This window comes from Cololabis saira, chromosome 12 (genome assembly GCF_033807715.1).
Source record: "Cololabis saira isolate AMF1-May2022 chromosome 12, fColSai1.1, whole genome shotgun sequence".
NCBI classification, from domain to species: domain Eukaryota; kingdom Metazoa; phylum Chordata; class Actinopteri; order Beloniformes; family Belonidae; genus Cololabis; species Cololabis saira.
Window position 1 is genome coordinate 46,970,082 of NC_084598.1, and position 22,781 is coordinate 46,992,862.

The 22,781-nt window shown below is 43.0% G+C and overlaps 2 protein-coding genes across 4 annotated transcripts in view; both read right to left on the reverse strand.

Annotated features, from left to right (window-relative positions):
* Positions 1-16,277, reverse strand: part of LOC133457537 (nucleoprotein TPR-like) — a 57,023-nt gene extending 40,746 nt beyond the window's left edge. For all 3 annotated transcript variants that reach the window (XM_061736896.1, XM_061736895.1, XM_061736897.1), the window contains exon 1: positions 16,197-16,277. The gene's annotated coding sequence lies outside the window, so the exon portion shown is untranslated. The remainder of the gene's footprint in view (positions 1-16,196) is intronic.
* Positions 1-22,781, reverse strand: part of LOC133457541 (protein NLRC3-like) — a 549,537-nt gene that overhangs the window by 109,512 nt on the left and 417,244 nt on the right. The window lies entirely within an intron of this gene.

Genomic DNA, 22,781 nt, shown 5'->3' on the forward strand with positions numbered 1-22,781 from the left:
GCCAAGAGACCTTATCAGGAGCTGTCAGCATTTGCCCCCAAGCGTGGGTTATCAGAGGGCCAAATTCCTGCTGATGGAGCATTTTGGCAATGAACATAAAATCGCTTCTGCTTACATGGAAAAAATTCTGAATTGGCCCCCCATTAAAACAGAGGATGTACCAGCACTGCAATCTTTTTCCCTGTTTCTTCGAGGTTGCTCCAACTTAACACAGCAGATAATGTACATGAAGGAGTTGGATATGCCCTCCAATCTCATAATCATTGTGATGAAGCTTCCTTACAAGCTACGGGAGAAGTGGAGGAGCGTTGCATGTGATCTGCAGGAGCAAAATGGATGTAGAGTAATGTTCACTGACCTCGTGACATTTGTGGAAAAACAAGTCAAAATCCTCTCTGACCCATTTTTTGGTAATATTCAAGATCTGTCACCTGTCAGCCGCAGCAAAGCCCCCAATGCCAGTCACACAAAGCAAAGGAGAAATGGAAGCGCTTTTGCCACCAGTGTCTGCGCAGTAAAGGAAAACAACAAGATCGACATGGACAGTAACATCAAGTCTTCCTCTGCCCAAAACTATAGCAAATGTTGCCTATTTTGCAAACTTAACAGTCACTCTCTGGATAAATGCTCACAGTTCAAGTTAAAGATGCATCGGGACAAGATAAGTTTCATACAGGAAAATGGAATTTGTTTTGGTTGCCTGAGAGTTGGTCACAGAAGCAAAGACTGCAGGAGTCGTTTGGTCTGTATCATGTGTAACCAGAAGCATCCATCAGTCCTTCACATTCAGGAAAAGGATAAAGGTACATCCTTAAAGGACACACAAGCTGTGAGCTCTCCGCTGAGTGTTTCACATGGATCTTCTCAGACATGTGGAGCTATAGGGGCCGGTGATGAGGATGATGCTGTCTTCTCCATTGTTGCAGTAAAGGTGAAATGTCAGATGAGCAATGAGGTTGTGCAAACTTATGCTTTTTTGGATCCTGGGAGTTCAGGTACATTTTGCACTGTCAGTCTGGCAAGGAGACTGGGCCTGAGTGGCAAACCAGCTAAAATTTTACTGAGAACCATGGCACAGAAGAAAATTGTGAGCACCACTGTGTTGTCTGGTGTGGAAGTTTCTGGCATGGACGTGGACGATTTTATTGAGTTACCAAATGTTATGACTCAAGAGACTATGCCAGTATCAAGACTGAACATTCCACAGCAAGAAGATATTGCGAAATGGTCTTATCTGAGGAACATAAAACTTCACCATCTGGATGCAGAGGTGGATCTGCTCATTGGGACAGACGCTCCTAAAGTGATGGAACCCTGGGAGCTGATTAACAGCCAGAGTGAAGGACCATACGCAGTCAGAACCAGAGTTGGCTGGGTGATTAATGGACCACTACGCAGTGGAAAGAGCAGTGGAGTCAAGACGGGCTGTTCCGTCATCACGACAAATCGTATCTCTGTGGAACATCTGGAAGAGATGCTCATCAGTCAATATAACCATGATTTCAGTGAAAAGACATCAGTGGAACGGTTGGAAATGTCAAGAGAAGACATTAAATTCATGAAAATTGTGCAAAGTACAACAGAACTGAAAAGTGGACATTATTGCATTGATTTACCTTTCAGAGAAGATGATCCTGCGTTACCAAACAATCGCCGTGTGGCAAAGCAGCGGCTTCAAGGCCTGAAGAGGAAATTTGAGAAAGATATCAAGTACAAGGAGGAGTACACTTCATTTCTCAGTGACATGTTGGATCAAGGTTATGCTGAGATGGTACCCACAGAACAGCTGGAACAAGATGATGGAAAAGTGTGGTACATTCCCCATCACGGAGTACATCACCCTACCAAAGGAAAGTTGAGAGTTGTATTTGACTGTGGGGCCATATATAAAGGAACTTCACTGAACCAGCATCTGTTGCAGGGACCAGACTTAACCAACTCTCTGATTGGAGTCCTCATCCGGTTCAGGAAGGAGCCTGTTGCAGTTATGGCAGACATCCATGCTATGTTTCATCAAGTGCAGGTACCTGATAAGCATGTTGACTTCCTCAGATTTCTGTGGTGGCCCCAGGGCGACACCGACCAAGAACCAGCAGAATATCGCATGAGGGTTCATTTGTTTGGAGCTGTATCATCCCCATGTTGCGCTAATTATGCCTTGAGAAGAACTGCAGAGGATAATACGTCTGATTTCTCCCCTGAAGTAATAAGTACCGTCAACCATAACTTCTATGTAGACGACTGCCTGAAGTCCACAGCCTCGGGGGGAGATGCCATTCAAATGGTGAAGGACTTGACTGCACTCTGTGGGAAGGGAGGATTCAGTCTCCAAAAATGGGTAACGAACAGCCGGTCTGTGTTGATGTCAATTCCAAGTGACATTAGAGCGACAGAGATGAAAGAACTGGATTTGGACACAGAGCAGCTTCCTGTTGAAAGAGCGCTTGGATTGAAATGGTGTGTTGAGTCTGATAAGTTCATGTTCAGGACTTCAGTGCAGGAACGGCAGCAAACTAGGAGAGGAATTCTGTCTGTGGTGAGCTCGCTGTATGATCCGCTAGGATTTTTGGCTCCTTTCACCATGTCAGCCAAGTTAATGTTGCAGGAGCTCTATAGAAGAAACCTGATGTGGGATGAACAAATTCCCTCCTCCTTCTCCAAGCAATGGTCTGATTGGCTGAGCGATCTTCAAAAGATGAATGCATTCACAGTTGAACGCTGTATCAAACCTCATGACTTTGGCACATTTGTGACAGCGCAAATCCATCATTTTTCTGATGCAAGTCAAGCTGGTTATGGAACAGTGTCTTACTTGAGAGTGGAAGATGGTGATAAAGTGCACGTGGGATTTCTTGTGGGGAAAGCCAGAGTTGCTCCCCTGAAGCAAATCACCATTCCTCGCCTGGAGCTCACAGCAGCAGTTCTCGCTGTCCGAGTGGATGCCATGTTGCGAAAGGAGCTACAGTGGCAGCTGGAGAGATCAATGTTTTGGACTGATAGCACGACCGTCCTAAAGTACATCTGCAATGAAACTAGACGTTTCCACACCTTCGTTGCCATCAGAGTCTCTGTTATTAGAGAAGCTACGGATGTTGGTCAGTGGAAATATGTGAGCACGAAGATCAATCCTGCAGATGAAGCATCACGTGGATTGACTGCTGAGGAGCTTCTCACAAATGGAAGATGGATTAAAGGCCCGGAGTTCCTCCGTTTGTCAGAGAGTGAGTGGCCTGTGCCTGATTTTGAGCCAGCTGTGATTCCTGCTGATGACCCGGAGGTCAAAAAAGAACCAGCAGTGTATGCCATCGTTAAGCACTTAGAAGATCCCACAGACTGCCTCATTCATTACTTCTCATCATGGAGGAGACTTAAAACATCTGTTGCCTGGTTCCTTGAGCTTAAAAGAGTTCTTTTGCTTTTGAGCCAAAAGAGAAAGGAGTTTAAGGCTGCTGAGAGTGACAAGGAAACGGGAGCTAAAAATTCTGTGGAACAAAAACTTCAGAGCTTCAAGGCCACACTTCGAAGGAGGATTTTGAACCCGGAAAATTATGAGGAGGCAGAAAAGGCAATCTTTCGTTTTGTCCAGAAGTACAGGTTTGAGAATGAAATTGCCTCACTGACACGTGGCTTGAATAACATCTCCAAGGACAGCCCACTGTACAAGCTGGATCCAATACTGGACGACGGCATTCTCAGAGTTGGGGGTCGTATTCATAAATTGGCATTACCATCAGAAATCAAGCATCCTGTTATCCTGTCAAAAGACATGCATGTTTCCCAGCTTATTCTACGTCATATCCATCAACAGCTTGGACACGCTGGTAGAAACCACATGTTGCATCGGCTTCGACAGAGATATTGGATCATCAGTGCCAATTCTGCTGCAAGGAGGACAATCACAGAATGTACAGTGTGCAGACGGTACAGAGGAAAACTCGGAGAGCAGAAGATGGCAGACTTACCAGAGGAGAGAGTCATGCCAGACAAGGCTCCTTTTACAGATGTCGGAGTGGATTATTTTGGCCCCCTGGAGGTCAAGAGAGGAAGAAGCCTTGTGAAAAGGTATGGAGTGCTGTTTACCTGCCTCACCAGTCGTGCAGTGCACCTGGAGGTGGCACGCACACTTGATACACATTCCTGTATTAATGCTGTGCGGAGATTTGTTTGCAGAAGAGGCCCTGTGTCAAGCATGAGGTCTGATAACGGCACAAACTTCATTGGAGCCAACAAAGAGTTGAAGCAAAGTCTTGCTGCTTTGAATGAAGAGAAGATTCAAGGTGCTTTGGTTCAAGATGGGATTAAATGGAGCTTCAATACACCAGCAGCCCCACATCAAGGTGGTATTTGGGAACGTCTGATTCGCTCAGTAAAGAGCATGCTTTCTTCGGTTGTCGGACAGCAGGCGTTGGATGATGAGGCCCTGCAGACGCTGTTTTGTGAGGTGGAGGCAATACTGAACGACAGACCCATCACAAAAGTTTCTGATGACCCCAATGACCTTGAGGCCCTTACACCCAATCATATTCTGTTGCTAAAGGGAAAACCCATCTTTCCACCAGGACTCTTTGAACAGACTGATCTATACACAAGGATAGATTGGAAACTTTATTTTTTGCCTTGACAATGGACTTTCTGTATCCTGCGTAAATCCACTCCCTAGGTGTCTCAGTGGCCGTTTGATTATTATAGTTTGATACTTTGAGTTGAATATTTTGATTTATTTATTTACTTTGTTATAATTCACCTGGAGGACAAATAGCCACTACAGTCACCCTGTGTGTTGTAAAGCAGTGGTCTCCAACCTTTTCTGAACCGCGGACCGGTTTAATGTCTGACAATATTTTCACGGCCCAATCTAAAGGTGTAGCTGATAAAAACTAAATAAAATGACATTAAAAACTGTGTTATTTTCGCTATAGTAGTAATAATAATAATAATAATAATAATAATAATAATAATAATAATAATAATAATAATAATAATAATAATAATAAAAAAACATCATTTTTGAAGAAATAAAATGAAATAATGGAAATTGTAAATGACCTATAATATCAGTGTTTCAATAAATGTGTTTTTATCTTTGTTTTCTCATTAACGTTATTTAAAGCCAGGCTTTTATTTTATTGTTATATATTAAGTAGACCGATATTTAGTGCTTTTATTTTGAAGGCGTCTCACCTAGACCTCGTAAACATCCGGCGCTTCGGACTTTAACGGTAAAAGTTTAACGGCAGTAGAAAGTGTGTCTGAAAGACTAAACTAGTGTCAGGAATGCTAAAGTGGAGCCTAACTGACAGAAAAAGCACCTGCTGATGAGGATTTGTGCAAATTTTATACCGTATTTATGTCCAGCTTGAGTTTGGTCGCCATGGTTACTGTCATGTATTGTGTTAACGGTAGTTTTATTGCCAACCGAGCGAGCAGCTGCGTCGCTCTGTATTTAAGTTAAACTTATATGAATGTAGAAAGACTAACTATTTTATTTTATTCCTTTATAGCTCTTACGGTGTGTTTGCAGTGTATTTACATCCAAGGATTAAAAACATTGTGAACCATCAGTTTGAGAGTCATCCATCATCAGTCGGGGATTCTACAGAAATTATTTTTTAATAAAAATTTTTTTTTTTTTTTTTTTTTTTTTTTCTCTCTGTGCGGCCCGGTACCAAATGACCCACGGCCCGGTACCGAGCCGCGGCCCGGGGGTTGGGGACCACTGTTGTAAAGGGCTTTATAAATAAAGATTGATTGATTGATTTTCACGTGTCGTACTTTAACGAACTCCTCCTAGCAGGATCGTCTGTTCGACATAAAACTCGCTCAGGAGACACAAAAGACGTTAACCATGAAAAGTTATCAAAATCGTGATTTTTCGTGAAATGGCGTGGCCGTGGCACCGCGTCAAACTTCAACACTAAACAGGAAGTGATACTAGTAGCTGATTGGCCGATATGTGATCCTCATCATCATCATCACCTTCATCATCACCTTCATCATCATCATCACCATCACCTTCATCATCATCACCATCATCATCATATTCATTATCATCGTCATCGTCATCATCGTCATATTCATTATCATCATCATCATCATCACCTTCATCATCATCATCATCATCATCATCATCATCATCATCACCTTCATCATCATCATCATCATCATCATCATCATCATCATCATCATCATCACCATCATCATCAACACCATCATCATCATCCTCATCACCTTCATCATCATCATCAACACCATCATCAACACCATCATCATCATCCTCATCACCTTCATCATCATCATCATCATCATCATCCTCATCACCTTCATCATCATCATCATCATCATCATCATCCTCATCACCTTCATCATCATCATCAACACCATCATCAACACCATCATCATCATCCTCATCACCTTCATCATCATCATCATCATCGTCATATTCATCATCACCTTCATCATCATCATCACCATCACCTTCATCATCATCACCATCATCATCATCATCGTCATCGTCATTGTCGTCATATTCATCATCACCTTCATCATCATCATCACCATCACCTTCATCATCATCACCATCATCATCATCGTCGTCATCGTCATTGTCGTCATATTCATCATCACCTTCATCATCATCATCACCATCACCTTCATCATCATCACCATCATCATCATCATCGTCATCGTCATTGTCGTCATATTCATCATCATCATCATCATCATCCTCATATTCATCATCGTCGTCATCATCATCATCATCATCATCATCATCATCATCGTCATCATCATCATCATCATCGTCATCATCATCATCATCATCATCCTCATCACCTTCATCATCACCATCATCAACATCATCATCATCATCATCATCATCCTCATCATTATCGTCATCATCATCATCATCATCATCATCCTCATCACCTTCATCATCATCATCATCATCATCAATTGGTGGAAATTGCACGCGCGAGGTTCCGTTCATCGCTGCCTGCAGCTTTAATTTCACTTATGTTTACAACATGTAGAGTAATTAATTGGGCAGCGAAGCCTCTGTGTTTTTATATAGGTTTGTCGAGTTGTTAATAAAGTCGATCACATCGAAAAGTACAGGTCCGATCTGCACCAAACTAACATCTGTCTATTCAGGGGATGCCCCCAAACAACATATAAAAAATTCAGAGTCCTAGCTAAAAGCGTTAGTGAATAGGCCCCATTCCAGTAGTCAGGAGGCTCTCAGACCTATACGATTCTAAACCCTTCTAACCAGCCAGGACGTTTTGGAGGAAAACTGTTGCAGAAGTCATAGAAGTCTGAATTTTCATATGTTGTTTGGGGGCATACCCTGAACAGACAGACGTTAGTTTGGTGCAGATCGGACCTGTACTTTTCGATGGGCGGGGCTTTGAAACTTCATCTTTTCCAACATTTGAACGGACGCCGTTGCCACAACATTTGACCAAACCAAGTAAAACTTGACCTGTGGCCTCCATATGGGGCCTTGATTGGGCTTGCCAAGTCTCAACTCTGTGAACCCTCTGCAACGCCAACTAGATCTGTGGAAGTCGTACAGCCACGGGACCAAAAGATCCTAGCAAAGGTCCTTCTGCATTGCAACATAGTCAAAAATCAGCCTCCCAGCTCAAAGCGCAATTATTCAAAAAACACACAAAAAAAGCCCGGAAAAGGCACCACACACGGTGACCTTTGGCACTTCCGAAGGTCGCACGGGTCTGGACCTCGGCACAGTGGATGCGAGTCACCTCCTGATACAGAGTCTAGAATTTCAGACTCCTAGCTCAAAGCGTTAGTGAACTGTGCAAAAATAGACACGAAATAGGCTTTGCAGGCCCAAAAAAGCAACACATGCGGTGACCTTTGACACTTCCGAAGGTCACACAGATCTGAAACTCGGCACAGTGGATGAGAGTCACCGCCTGATACAGAGTCTAGAATTTCAGACTCCTAGCTCAAAGCGTTAGTGAACTGTGCAAATTTAGCCACTATAACAAAGAATAATATATGAATAATAATAATGTCATAATCCGTGTATATATCACGACAACGGATCACATTGACTTTGCATGGTACAATATCTGTGGTGCTCACACGGAATTATACCATTTTCCGTGTATATACAGTACCACGGAAAATAGTGGTGAGAGGTCATGGGCATTTCACAGATTTTTGTGAGATCAGGTTGCCTGGCAGCTTTTCAAGCTGGGGGCTGGGCCTTTTAAATCTGTTTTTATTTTTTTTACTTTATTAACAACTCGACAAACCTATATAAAAACACAGAGGCTTCGCTGCCCAATTAATTACTCTACATGTTGTAAACATAAGTGAAATTAAAGCTGCAGGCAGCGATGAACGGAACCTTGCGCATGCAATTTCCACCAATTGATGATGATGAAGGTGAGGATGATGATGATGATGACGATGATGATGATGATGATGATGATGGTGTTGATGATGATGAATATGACGATGATGATGATGGTGTTGATGATGATGATGATGATGGTGATGAGGATGATGATGATGATGATGATGATGTTGATGAATATGATGACGATGACGACGACGACGACGACGACGACGCCGCCGACGACGACGATGATGATGATGGTGATGATGATGAAGGTGATGATGATGATGAAGGTGATGATGAAGGTGATGATGATGATGATGATGATGATGATGATGATGATGGTGATGATGATGATGATGAGGATCACATATCGGCCAATCAGCTACTAGTATCACTTCCTGTTTAACGTTGAAGTTTGACGCGGCGCCACGGCCACGCCATTTCACGAAAAATCACGATTTTGATAACTTTTCATGGTTAACGTCTTTTGTGTCTCCTGAGCGAGTTTTATGTCGAACGGACGATCCTGCTAGGAGGAGTTCGTTAAAGTACGACACGTGAAAATGGCATAAATTGCGCCAAAATTACACGATTAATTCAAAATGGCCGACTTCCTGTTGAGTTTCGGCCATGGCGCCAAGAGAATTTTTTTTAAGTTGCGACATGATACCAGTGTGTACCGATTTTCGTGCATCTACGTCAAACCGTATCGTGGGGCTTGAGGCACAAAGTTTTCTAGGGGGCGCTGTTGAGCCATTAGGTCACGCCCCTTTTTGACACTATTAGAATACGTAATTTTTCGCCACATGGGACGTGCGTGCCAAGTTTCACAACTTTTCGAGTAAGTTATGCGCCTCAAAAATGCAATTGTTTTCGGATAAAATAATAAGTCTTAATATTATTGCTTACGATGCACCCCTCCAAAATAAAACCACCACATACACTAAACGATCTGGCGAGTTGTCAAGCCAGAGATAATTCATTACCAAAAAAAAGGTTTACATTGTCCAGTGTCCAATATATTCTAAGGAACATATATGTATGGATAATTATTTATAGGTTGCATTTACGCAGCATAAAATTAATTAATTTACTGATTGCCTTGTCAAATAAAAGGTATAATAAAAAAACAACATGCTTTTTTTTGGAGCCAGCAATAATTTCCGGGTTGTCTCACAAAAACACTGGGGTGCTGAAATTCAAAGAAGAAATGTGTGACCCTGGGGACACTAAAAGCCGTTTTATGTTGTTCTATGTTGAAATAATATCATCTAAAGTTATAGAAAATATAATATCTTAACAGTTCACACAACTACCTAATATTAAAAGTAATTAAAATAGCATATAAGCCACTTGGTTTCCTGTTTTGTATGGATTACTGTGTAGGAACTCCATTACCCAGCATGCCCTAGGTGCTTAGCACATGCGCAGTAGCTTCAGCAGCACGCCAGCTCAAAGCGTCAGTTGTTGTTGCCATGGCAGCCAGATAAACGTCTTGATGAGACCAGCTACACGCCTCGTGTGCTATATACATATATATTAAGACAGACAACACATGGTGTCAGAATGGGCCGCGGGTAATTATAAGAAGAAGTTTTTACCGCGAGAGAGCCACGGAAGAGGAGTAAGTTTAAAAAAAAAAAAAAAAAAAAAAAAAAAAAAAAGTTGCTCGACGTGAGGTAAGCAGACACACAAATATTGTGAAATTTCAATATTTCTTGCTATGAATATGATAAAATCTGCTTTTCATGGCGAAACTATCTTAAAATATTACATTTTTATTATTTATTATTTTATTACATATTTAGACCGAGAATCAAAGAAATGGCAGCAATTTTATTTTTCCTCCACAGCCGAAAGCTTGAAAGTCACGTGACAGAAACGAAACCTAAGAAACCATTAAAATGAATGGGCCACGGAAAACGTTCTCATCTCACGTTTTAGGAGGGCAAATCGTAAACATTGCCACGTTTTGCATTGTGGACCAACGTAACCTGTACCACGTTTTCCTGTGAGACTGGGTTGTCACGACGGGAGTCATCACATGCTCAAAGCCCGTCACTTTTGCACATATCGCCTGCTGGTGAATGATGCAGTGGTAATGCAGAAATGGTGGTAAGTCTACATCACCTTTACAGTGTGGATGAAACCTGCATGCCGGCCGGTCATAGCAGGAGCTCCGTCTGTCGTCACCGATACCAGCTTTTCCAGTGGTACTTTTTTCTCCACTAAAAAACTCTTAACTGCGTTATAAATGTCGACTCCCCTCGTAGTTGTCTTCAGGGGCAGCAGTGTCAGGAGTTCTTCCTTTGTAGAGAAATCATCAAATACCATCCGAATAAAGATCATCAGCTGCGCAGGACTGCTGTTGTCCACAGATTCGTCACACTGGATGCTAAACCACCTGCACCTCGCCAGATCCCGGTCCAGCTGCTCTGTCAAGTTCCCAGACATAGCAAACACTCTTCTAGCCATCGTGCTCGCACCCAGCTGGACATCGGAGAGAGTGGAGAGGATATCTGTTCCATTTTTATCATCTTTTAATACAGTGTTTGCAATAATCATCATTGATTCTTTGAGAACCTCCCCGTCTGAAAACGCCTTCTTCTTTTTCATCAAAAAATGTGTAGCTCTAAATGAGGCCTCGGTTGCTTTTTGAGAGTTTTTCACCGGCCTCGTAAAAAAAGACTGCTGTTTGCCCAAAGCTGCCTTTAACTCCCGCGCTTTTTCCGTCCGTAGGGCGCTGCCCGGTGGGTAGTTAACATTGCTTTTGTGACACGTACTGAAGTGTCTCTCCACGTTGTACCGCTTAGCCGTCGCCACAGTCGCACCGCAAATAAGACACAAAGTTTTCTTTGACGTTGGTAAAAAAAAACTCTACCTCCCATTCACCATGAAAATGGTACGTTTTCTTCCTTTTTTCTGTCATTTTTTGTCTGTAGAAACCGCTTCTGTCTGCTCCGTGCTCCGAGCTCGTCTCAGCAAAGCTGTGGTTGGTCGTGCGCACTAGACGGACCACTTATGGTTCCGCGTTATATCGACGCAGAGCCTACGGCGTAGGGTACGCGGCGACGCGCATCGTACGGCGCACGTCACCGCGTACCCTACGCCGTAGGCTCTGCGTTGGTGTAACGCGGAACCATAAATCAGCCTTGACCCATATTACGTTAGCGCTCTTACTTTTTTCACCATTTATATATATATATATATATTTTTTTTTTTTTTTTTTTTTTTTTTTTTTTACCTTGTCTGCACACATGTTATTGATTGATACCATGACGGTAGAAACCAAAAGTGTATATATGTGCATTATTACTATATGTAATATATACATATATATACGCACACATATGCGTACACATACATAAATATACACATACAAACCCAGTGTTTTTTTTTTTTTTTTTTTTTTTTTTTTTTTTTGGGGGGGGAGGGGGTGGGGGGGGGTGGTGACGACATCCACTGCCAATCCAGGAAGCAGGAACACACGGAGACACACGTCAAGCACTGGAAATCTGCAACAAAAAAACCACAAACAAAGCACGAAACCGGCACGGAGCCATCCAAAACACGAACAGCAATCGACCTAAATCTTGAGATCTGATCGCAGTCTGAGCTAAGCTATCGCTACCGCTACCTAAACCCAAAAACTAGAGAGCCAGCATGCAGGTGAACAAGCCAGTGTGTATGTCTATGTGTGTGTGTGTGTATGTATATGATCATGCATGTGTGTGTGTGTGTGTGTGTGTGTGTGTGTGTGTGTGTGTGTGTGTGTATGCGTGTGACTAAATTACTATATGTGTGTGTGTGTGTGTGTGTGTGTGTGTGTGTAAGATAAGATAAGATAAGAAATCCTTTAATAGTCCCCCAGAGGGGAAATTTCCAGATTACAGCAGCAAAGTGGATAGTGCAAAACACAAGAGGCATCAATATCACACAATAATAATAATAATAGAAAAACACTATAAACAGTATATACAATAGTAATAATAATAGAAAAACACTATAAACAGTATATACAATAATAATAATAATAAAAATAAGAAGGAGAATAAAATAGTAATAAAATAAAAAAATACTAGTATACAAAAAGAAAAACAGAAACAGTGTGTGTGTGTGTGTGTGTGTGTGTGTGTGTGTGTGTGTGTGTGTGTGTGTGTGTGTGTGTGTGTGTGTGTGTGTGTGTAATAAACCAAACAAAGCTCCACCTGAAGTGTATCTATAGTGGGGGAGGGGGGGGAGCAACCCCGCCACCCGTGAGACCAGAGGCCGACAAGGAAGAGCCCGGAACCCAGGCCACCGGCAACCCCACAGAGGGGAGAAGTAGGAGGGAGGCAACCCACCGCCTGCGAGGCCCCCCCCCCCACCCGGCGGCGGCCGAGGGGGCCCGCGGGCGGGGCCCCCACGGCGCGGAAAGAAGCAGCCAGGGATCCCGCGGCGGCGGACCGCGACCCAGGCAATCCCCGGCCACCCGGTCCGGGCCGGACACGCGGCCAGGAGGCCCTCACCCTTCAGGCCAGCGACCCCCACCCGGCAGGGGGCCAGCCCGCCCGGAGAGACAGAGCCGCCCCGGCCGCCGACGCGGGCAGGCGCACCCGTCCCCCACGAAAGTGGCCCTCCAAGACCAGAGGGGCGCCCCGCCGTAGAGGCAGCGGGGGGGACCGGAGACGGGCCCGGAGAGAGGGAACCCCCCAACAAGGCGACACCCGCGCAGGCCCGACAACGGAGGGCCCCAGACCCAGGCATCCCATTCATTCATCCATTCACCTATCCGATACCTATACTAATAATAATATAATATACTATACATAATAATAATAATAATACTAATAATAATACTAATAATAATAATAATAATAACCATCTTTGTATAATATAATATTGATAAATTATTAAGTTTTTGATGTCCTGCCAATGGAGGCTCAAATCCTCCATGGCAGGACCCTTCCATACCGCATTCTCACCGACACAGACATACAATCACGCACCGTTTCCCCCTCCCCGGGGGGATCCAGCACCGCCAGAAGGCACCCCAGGCTGCACGGCGGGCCCCGCCAGGCCCGGGTAACCCGACCCACCCGTCCCAGGCCCAGGCCGGTGAGGGAACGCGGGTGATGTGGGACCCCCTCCCGCCCCTTGTGTTGAGTGCATGTGATTAATGCCATAAAAACAGGGAGGAGGGAGGGCCAAGTATCGATTGACACAGACCCCCCCCCCTCCCGAACTACGTGTCCTTGTCAAATGTATTTATTAAGTGTTGAATGTGCAGTGACTATTTTGCTGTTAAAACCGTGAGGCGGGGAGTGCCAGGCCCCGCGGGACAGTGCCCCCCACGACCCGGACCCCCCGCCTTTCGCCTATGTGCGTATGAATCGTGTAGGGGGGGCAAGAGGGGGAGCGGAGGCCGAAGCCAGGAAGCAGGACCAGCAAAGCCGGCCCTGATAAGACACCCGCGTCCCCCCACCGGCCGTCCAGTAGACGGGGGCCGGCCCCCCGAGCCGGGCAAGGGCCCCACCGTACCCCCAAGGGCGCCCCCGGCGCCGCCGGAGCCCCCAGACGGAGGAGGAAACGGTCCAACATCCTCCCATTCATACTGACAACATAAGACATAGATACCTGGGAATGGTGCCACCCCGCCGTCGCGCCCGCCCGTGCACCCCCCGGTCAGGGGAAGCCCGCTCCCCGGACCCGGCCCCACCCCCCCCCGAGGCCACCCCGGCGGACACCCCAAGGGTCCCGGAGTCCCCACATCCGCAGGGGCACTTGGCCCCCGCCCAGCGACGGAGGACCAAGGCAGCAATGCCCCCCCAGCGCAGACAGCCACCCCCCACCCAGGCAGGGCCGGGCCCTCCGGGTGGGACCCCCACGTCCACGGCCCCGCCCCCCCCGGGAGGCCCGGAGATGCCCCAGCCACAGCCCCCCGCCCGAGCCCTCCCCAGCCACCCCCCCCCACCGCCATGAGGTAACCCCCCCCACAGGCCCCCAAGGCCCCCACCGGCTAGGGACAGGGCCCCGCGGCCCCCCCCACCGCCCCCCAGGGGCCACCAGAGGCCCGCGCCCCAGACCCCCCAAGCCGACCCCCAACCCCAAGGGCTACGAGATCACCACCCCCCCGCCCCCACTAGGTAACGAAGCCAATAAACGGGGACCACAGAGAGTGCAATTCAGCCGAATGTTGTTCAGTGGAGGCAGACATTATCTCACTACTAATATGATCTGATAAAAGATTCCTAAAATGGTTGATACATAAACTGGATTTTTGTTTCCAATTTACTAAAATGGTTTTCTTTGCGATACATAAGGCAGTGAGAACCCGGTGTGTCCAATTAGGATCTATTTGAGTGTCTCCCAGGTGACCTAATATACATACCGTGGGGCATACTGGGATTCTGTGGTTGATCCATGTGGATAAATCCTCACAAATCTCCTTCCAGAACCTCTGTACCGGTGTACAGAACCATAAAGCATGCATATAATTATATATATTTTTTTTAATATACGTTTTTATGTATTTATTTTTGAATTTACATCACTGTGAATGTAATTTCAAAAGAATAGCAACACAATTAAAGACAATTTTAGACAGAGCTAGTTCGTGATTAGTGCTATTTTTAGAACTGGCCTGCGGGCGACCTGGTGCCCGGGGTTAGTGACCCCTGATCTAAAGGATGATTTTTTGACCATTTTACAATATACTGTAATTTATTGGCTATGAAGTAATACTGGAAATTAGGTAACTCTAAACCTCCACATTCTTTGGATTTTTGCAATGTCTTTAAACGTGGTGTTTTATTTTTCCACAGAAATTTTGATACATATGAGTCCAACGATTTAAACCAGGAAAGAGGGGGTTTGCATGGTATCATTGAGAAAAAATAATTTACCTTTGGTAAAACCATCATTTTAATAGTGGCTATTCTACCCATGAGCGAAATGGGGAGAGAGCTCCATCTGGAAAGATCATCTTCTATTTTCTTTATAAGCTGAACATAATTTAATTTTATTACAGTTTTTCACAATTGTTTAAACACATTTATTGGAACATCAGACACAATGTGCACAACCTGAAACTCATGTTTCAGGTGGCTGAACCAATCCTGCTGAACTCCAGCACATTTACTGCTCTAGACTCAAATTCCCATTCCATACCACACATTTCTCACAACACTACACACAATTCCCAATATCCTGCACACTCTTCCTGAATTCCCTCTCTTGCTGTTCACACAGAACACACAGTCAATCACATTTATAAACTGCAAAGGCTGTTGTGCAATTTGCGACAGGATTTGGCAGGCGAACTTCAAATTATGTCCTAAAGGTAAATAACTCCAAGACCATTTAAACTGTGCGCGTTCACGGGAAACAACGCCCTGCAGCAGGGCGCGCTCCCGCTCCAATAACGTCGAGTTTCCGTCAAAAAAGACCAAAAGATAAAAAGAAAAGTTCCAAAAGAGCTTTTATTTCAAACTAACGTTTATTTTCTTCCACGCAAAGTTGAAAAAGAAAATCAGAAATGTGTCATTATTTAAAAAAACGGTAAAACTCTTCAGAAATGATGTTATTGTATAAACTTGAGAGATTCCACAATAAAACACGTCCTACGTCGATCTTCCACTATTCATCAGTGTTATCGTGTTTTATTTACTAGTTTATTTTATGTCCTGGTGTTTCCATTAACACGGAAGAAGCTTCTACAACGCAATCAAGAAGTTTAAAAACGTCACAAAGTTCCAATGTTTCAGCAGACAAAGATATTAAATGAGTATTAAATACAGACAGTTTATCTCCTTCAGTATTTAATCTTATCGCAGAATTTACTCACCCAGATTTCCCCCCGTCGTCTCGCAACTCTTGAAATAGAAAGAAACTGAACAGAACCAGTTCTAACTTGTGGTCGTTGAGAGAAACTGTTAAAAAAAAACTAACCCCTCACACCCAGGACCGCCCCGTCAACTTTCGCATGAGATTATTATGTAGATCAAGAAAGAATAGTCTTTGTATAAACTACTTAATTTTCTGTATGTACAAATTTAATTTGCAATCTCACGTGAAAAAGTTGCCTTGATTTTTTTAAAGTATCAAGCAAGATATTTTTTACTGTGTTTGTTCTACTTAAACAAATAAAACATGTTTCATCTAAACGTTGGTCAATCTGCCCAATAGATTAAAATTGTTAAAGGAAAGGTAAATACAACAAGATCATTGCTTGTTGTTTGTGTTAAATTAAAAGATTACTGGGATTACAGAAATACTGATTGTTAAGGAAAAAATGAATAATGTCTTGTCTTTGAACAAATGCAGATTAACTTCAAAACTAGATGTTTTCATGTAAAGCAACAAACTTCATTTCTAATTGTTAATATCACAGATTTAAATATGTTATATTTACATGCGCTTAGATATATTTTTATCAGTGTGCAGACGTTATGTCTCTGAGCGCATGAGTGTTATATTCCACTATGTTCGCTTCATTGGGCAACAGGCTGTGTGTGTGCTTATGTTTTTGTGATGTCTTTTTTAGGACACGCATAAAGTGAGGTTATTTGATTACTTATTATATTATTGATTTTATTTGAGAGCACGTCTCTCAAACATGGATATGTGTTTTATTACTGATGAGAGCGCACACAGCGTGTGGATATGTTTTGTACTGTTAATAATGTTGGATATAAATGCTTTTTAATGTTTTTGGAGGTGTAACGTCCAGTTTTGTTGAAAATAAATTTGGCACAGGCAGTCTTTGCTGGTGCAACCCGAAGTCTCTTTTCTGGCCCATCACAGATCTGGATCTCCATGATCTGGATCTCCTCAGGAAGTCCCGAATCTTCTCCATCAACTCTGAATGAACTCTTCCTCTTTCCACTCCACTGCGTTTCAGCCTCCGTCTTCGTGGGAACTAAATAGAGCTATATTTTTCCAGACACTTAGTTCTGCCTTTACTTTTTCTTCATTGTTATAACTCAGATCCGGAGTCTGTTGTCGGACCCGCGTCTCCCGTGTTGAACAACTGGTCGACGGCGACCTTCTTAAAGGAGCTTCTGCTGAGGAAACTTCCATAAAACAGACTTTAAAACATGCTGAATGGTTAAATGTGTGTGTATTTAATCTCGTGTAGAAACGGTGAGTGTTTTGATTAAAAGCCGACATGTTTTCTCTTATTTCAGTTCCGAAAAATCACTGCGGTCACGCCATCTCCGCTTCGGAGAGGCGCAGTCGCGCTATCTGCGCTTGGAAATCGAATGCGCGTCTACAGCGCGTTGTACGGTAAAGCGTGTGGACGGCTTCAAAACGGTTATTATTATTATTTTCATGTCTTGAAATAGATACATATGTCATTCCTTTTTGTAGTTTTACTAAAGTCTAACAAAATGATAAAAAAAACTAAAAAAAAAACAATCGCCCATTCAGAATCCCCTTCATTTCTATATAGGCAGATTAAAGAAATTCATAAAAATATCAAATCAAATTGTATTCAGCACACTGTAAGATATTTTTGTTCAGCATGTCCTCAAGTACCTCTGACATCATTTTCAAGTTCTTTTACTGCAGCATTTTCTAATAATTACATGCTAAAATCATACCCAATACACAGGAATATAGGCAGATTTCAAAAAGATTATTAAAAAAATCAAATCAAATTGTGTTCAGGAAACTGCACCATATTTTTGTTCAGCATGTCACTTTTCACTTTCACTTTTGGCTGGTTTTGAGGTAACCTGGTCTTGATCAAACTGTCAATTGGATTTTGATGTTCTGCTTATTAAAGTCTTCCCTAATTCTCATCATGCCTCTGCCTTGTGTGTGCTGTAGGTGTGGCTTTACCATTGTAACAATAGACATGTGGACCCAAGATCCGGGTAAAAGGATGGATAACAGATCTGGTTTTTAGTCTCTTCATCACTAATTCTGCTTGGAATGTCCCATCTGGGGATTATTTCAGTTAGTAGGGCCTTGGTAACAGCATGGCTGCTGGGGATGTTTCAAAACACTCAGACCTGTATCCACCATAACCAAACAGAGTTTATTACCATTTGAAGGTGTAAGCTCAATGAAATCCTGTATGAGGTGGTGCAGAGGGCGAGTGGGTGGTGGATGAGCTGCTGCAGGAACTGTTGTCCTTCTCCCTGCATTATTAGTGGCACAAATCATGCAGGCATGGAGTATTGTTGTGCATAGGATGAAAGTTCTTTTGAGAACCAAGCATGCCATTTTTGGAGGGGTGGTTTTGGAAGCCAAGTGTCAACTTAGCAAAATGGGGAAGGAAGCATTTAGGCTTTTGATTATCCAGAGAAAACAGCTCCATTTCACTTCTTTAAATGGTTCTCTGACAGTGAAACTCTGCAGGGCACAGTCAGCGTCTGGCGGGGGAGTCGGCAGAGGGGGTAAGAGGAGGTCTGGGTCGTGGCCTGATAAGTTTGGAGGAAACACTCCCACTGGGATATACACTGGTATACTCGCGCTGGGAGGAAGAACTTTGATTTTGAGTCTTTGGTAAATATTGGGAGATGTGGATCTGGACAGGAAACATCTGTTTAATGAAATAAGAAATTCAACTTGGAAAGACAAAAACAGGATGTTAGAGGGTTTCACAGGAAATATTTGTGAGAAGATTACAGTCAGGGTGATTCTAGCCATTACAAAACAATTAAATGAAATGTATGTATATTCATACAAATGGCTTGGTTGGCCACAGTGAATATCCACGCAATCACTATATTAGGATTCATAAAACTTAACACCCCTGGTCAGCTGTTCTATATTCAAAAAAAGCTAACTTTTTTTAACAGTTTCAGTAGTTTATTTATTGCGTTTCATTTAATTTACAAACTTACAAAATTGCAGGAAAATCAATTTTTTTACCATTCGAATGCACAAATGTGTGGGAAAAAAAGAACCTTCAGGCCACATCACACATCTGAGTAGTAATGGAAATACATGACAGCACAGTAATTAAATAATCACATTTAGGACCTTTCAAATGAATATACAGTATAGACAGACTGTAATGACTAATCGACGAAGCGTGAAGTCACTTGACCTTGGAAGCTTCTCTTTCGCCGTACGGGGGCCAGCCATGTTTCCCAGGAAGCTGATGGGAACACGCCCACTATATGTCAATCAAAGTAAGCTTTAGTTACCAACTCCTTCAGCTGATCCTCATCGAAATATCTCCAGACTACCGTCAGACATATTCCAGTGGTGAAATCAACAACAACTGTCACGTTTAACTGACAATGGGTTAATATAAACAGGTGGTGCTTCGCTAAGCGCGATAGCGTAATGATTACAGATGAAGAGCGGATAACAGCTAGCTGTTTACTGAGCTGCTGTCAGTCAGTCACACCAGAGTTATATCTATTGTTTTATATAAATTTGCCCGGTACAAAAGAAAAAAAAACATTTACCACAACATTTTAACATCAGTGGAGGTTGATTGGTTTTGCAGCCTCTAGTGGTCAGCTGAGGAACTGCAACACGTATTAGTCAACATGAGACTCAACCTGTAAATTAGAAGGTTGGCCTTTGGACTATATTCAATATCCCAATTACTGGATGTTGCGAGGCTGAATTTGTAGCCTGGGGGGCCTGGTGACTAGTCGTTCACTTCGTAACACCCGGTGAGTTTCCTCGTTCCTCCAGCCATCAACATGTCAGACTGAAACAAAACCAAACAAGGTTTCAGGTTGTTCTCAGCTCAACGGTGTGGATCAGCAACAGAGCAGACGTAGAACCATGTCAGCATCTTTAGGTGTCAGCATCATCTCAGTGAGCTGCAGCTCTAACTCTTTTCTCCATGGTAGGTCCTTTAGGGCGAGGATCAGGCTCCAGCAGCTCCAGCAGCTCCAGCAGCTGCAGCAGCTGCAGCAGCTCCAGCAGCTCCAGCAGCTGCAGCAGCTGCAGCAGATCCAGCAGCTGCAGCAGCTGCAGCAGCTGCAGCAGATCCAGCAGCTGCAGCTGCTGCAGCAGCTCCAGCAGCTCCAGCAGCTGCAGCAGCTGCAGCAGATCCAGCAGCTGCAGCAGCTGCAGCAGCTCCAGCAGCTCCAGCAGCTGCAGCAGATCCAGCAGCTGCAGCTGCTGCAGCAGCTCCTGCAGCTGCAGCAGATCCAGCAGCTGCAGCAGCTGCTGGATCTGCTGCAGCTGCTGGAGCTGCTGCTGCAGCTGCAGCAGATCCAGCAGCTCCAGCAGCTCCAGCAGCGGTGGTCATGGTGGTGACAGTGTAAGGGCGTCGTGTTGAAAGAGAAACTGCAGGACAAGGTGAAGAAGGACAGTTGGACAGTCAACAATCTCCTGGATGATAAATACACACCTCTTCCAGCTGATATGGTGAAGGAGGCCTGTTCACTGGTGGATACAAACCTGCAGTACGACCTGGTGACACTGCCAACACTTCCCCACTGATGCGCTACGGCACGCCTGAGAGTCGGCAGGTACGTTAGAACCTGTGCTGTCTTTGGGTCAAGGGAGGGTGAAGGGAGAGAAGAAGGAATGAAGGAAGGGAGAAAAGATGGAAGGAAGGAAGGGAGAAAAGAAGGAATGAAGGAAGGGAGAAAAGATGGAATGAAGGAAGGGAGAAAAGATGGAATGAAGGAAGGGAGAAAAGATGGAATGAAGGAAAGAAGGAAGTAAGGAAGAAAGGAGAAGAGAAGGAAAGACTGAAGGAAGTAGGAAAGGGAGGAAAGAAGGGAGAAAAGATGGAAGGAAGGGAGAAAAGGAAAGAAAGAAGGGAGGGAAGAAGGATGGAATGGATAAAATAAGGAAAGAAGGAAGGAAAAGCAAAGAAGGTAATAAAGGAACAAATGACGGAAAGAAGGTAGGAAGAAAAAAGGAGTAAAGGAGGGTAAAAAAGGAGGAAAAGAGGAAAGGAAGAAGGAAGGAGAGAGCAGGAGGAAAGAAGGATAGAAGAATTGGGTCATTTTGACCCACAATAAGCTGCTCTCAGTAGCCAGTGGACAATAAGATGTGCAATAATATAAGATGTGCAACATCTGCCAATCTGCCAGTCTACCTCACAACACTCCACCTGCTTTTCTGCACTGTTTCTTAACTGTATATACTGTTCATATCCTGTGGTTATTCATATTTTATACGTATCTTTTTGTATTTTTTGTATATATTTTTTATTTCTGACTTTTCAGTCTCTTTCCCCCTCCCCTGCATGTGTGTGCTAAGTTACTGCTGACAACAAAATAAGTTTCCCCACTGAGGGAGAAAATAAAGGATATCTTATCTTATCTTAATAGTACATGTTGTGTCGTGTTGTATTTATTTAACTTTTATCTTTAAAATTTTTAAGAATGTCTGTCCATCTGCTGTGCCTGCGCCTGCGCACTTTATATGTTTATATGTTTATATGTTTATATGTTTATATGTTTATATGTTTATATGTTTATATGTCTATATGTTTATATGTTTATATGTTTATATGTTTATATGTTTATATGTTTACATGTTTACATGTTTACATGTTTACATGTTTATATGTTTATATGTTTATATGTTTATATGTTTATATGTTTATATGTTTATATGTCTATATGTTTATATGTTTATATGTCTATATGTTTATATGTTTATATGTTTATATGTTTATATGTTTATATGTTTACATGTTTACATGTTTACATGTTTATATGTTTATATGTTTACATGTTTACATGTTTACATGTTTATATGTTTATATGTTTATATGTCTATATGTTTATATGTTTATATGTTTATATGTCTATATGTTTATATGTCTATATGTTTATATGTTTATATGTTTATATGTTTACATGTTTACATGTTTACATGTTTATATGTTTACATGTTTACATGTTTACATGTTTATATGTTTATATGTTTACATGTTTATATGTTTATATGTTTACATGTTTATATGTTTATATGTTTATATGTTTACATGTTTATATGTCTATATGTTTATATGTTTATATGTTTATATGTTTATATGTCTATATGTTTATATGTTTATATGTTTATATGTTCACCGTGGGAAGTGGGAAACGTCCCTCTCGATCTCTGTATGTCTTGACATGTAGTATTGACAATAAAGATAATTTGACTTTGACTCAAAGACGGTACAAGGGTTAAAACCTGGTGGTTTGTGTTAGAATCAGCAGGTACGTTAGAACATGTTTCTCCTGGTGGTTTGTGTTAGAATCAGCAGGTATGTTAGAACATGTTTCTCCTGGTGGTTTGTGTTAGTTAGAATCAGCAGGTACGTTAGAACATGTTTCTCCTGGTGGTTTGTGTTAGAATCAGCAGGTATGTTAGAACATGTTTCTCCTGGTGGTTTGTGTTAGTTAGAATCAGCAGGTATGTTAGAACATGTTTCTCCTGGTGGTTTGTGTTAGTTAGAATCAGCAGGTATGTTAGAACATGTTTCTCCTGGTGGTTTGTGTTA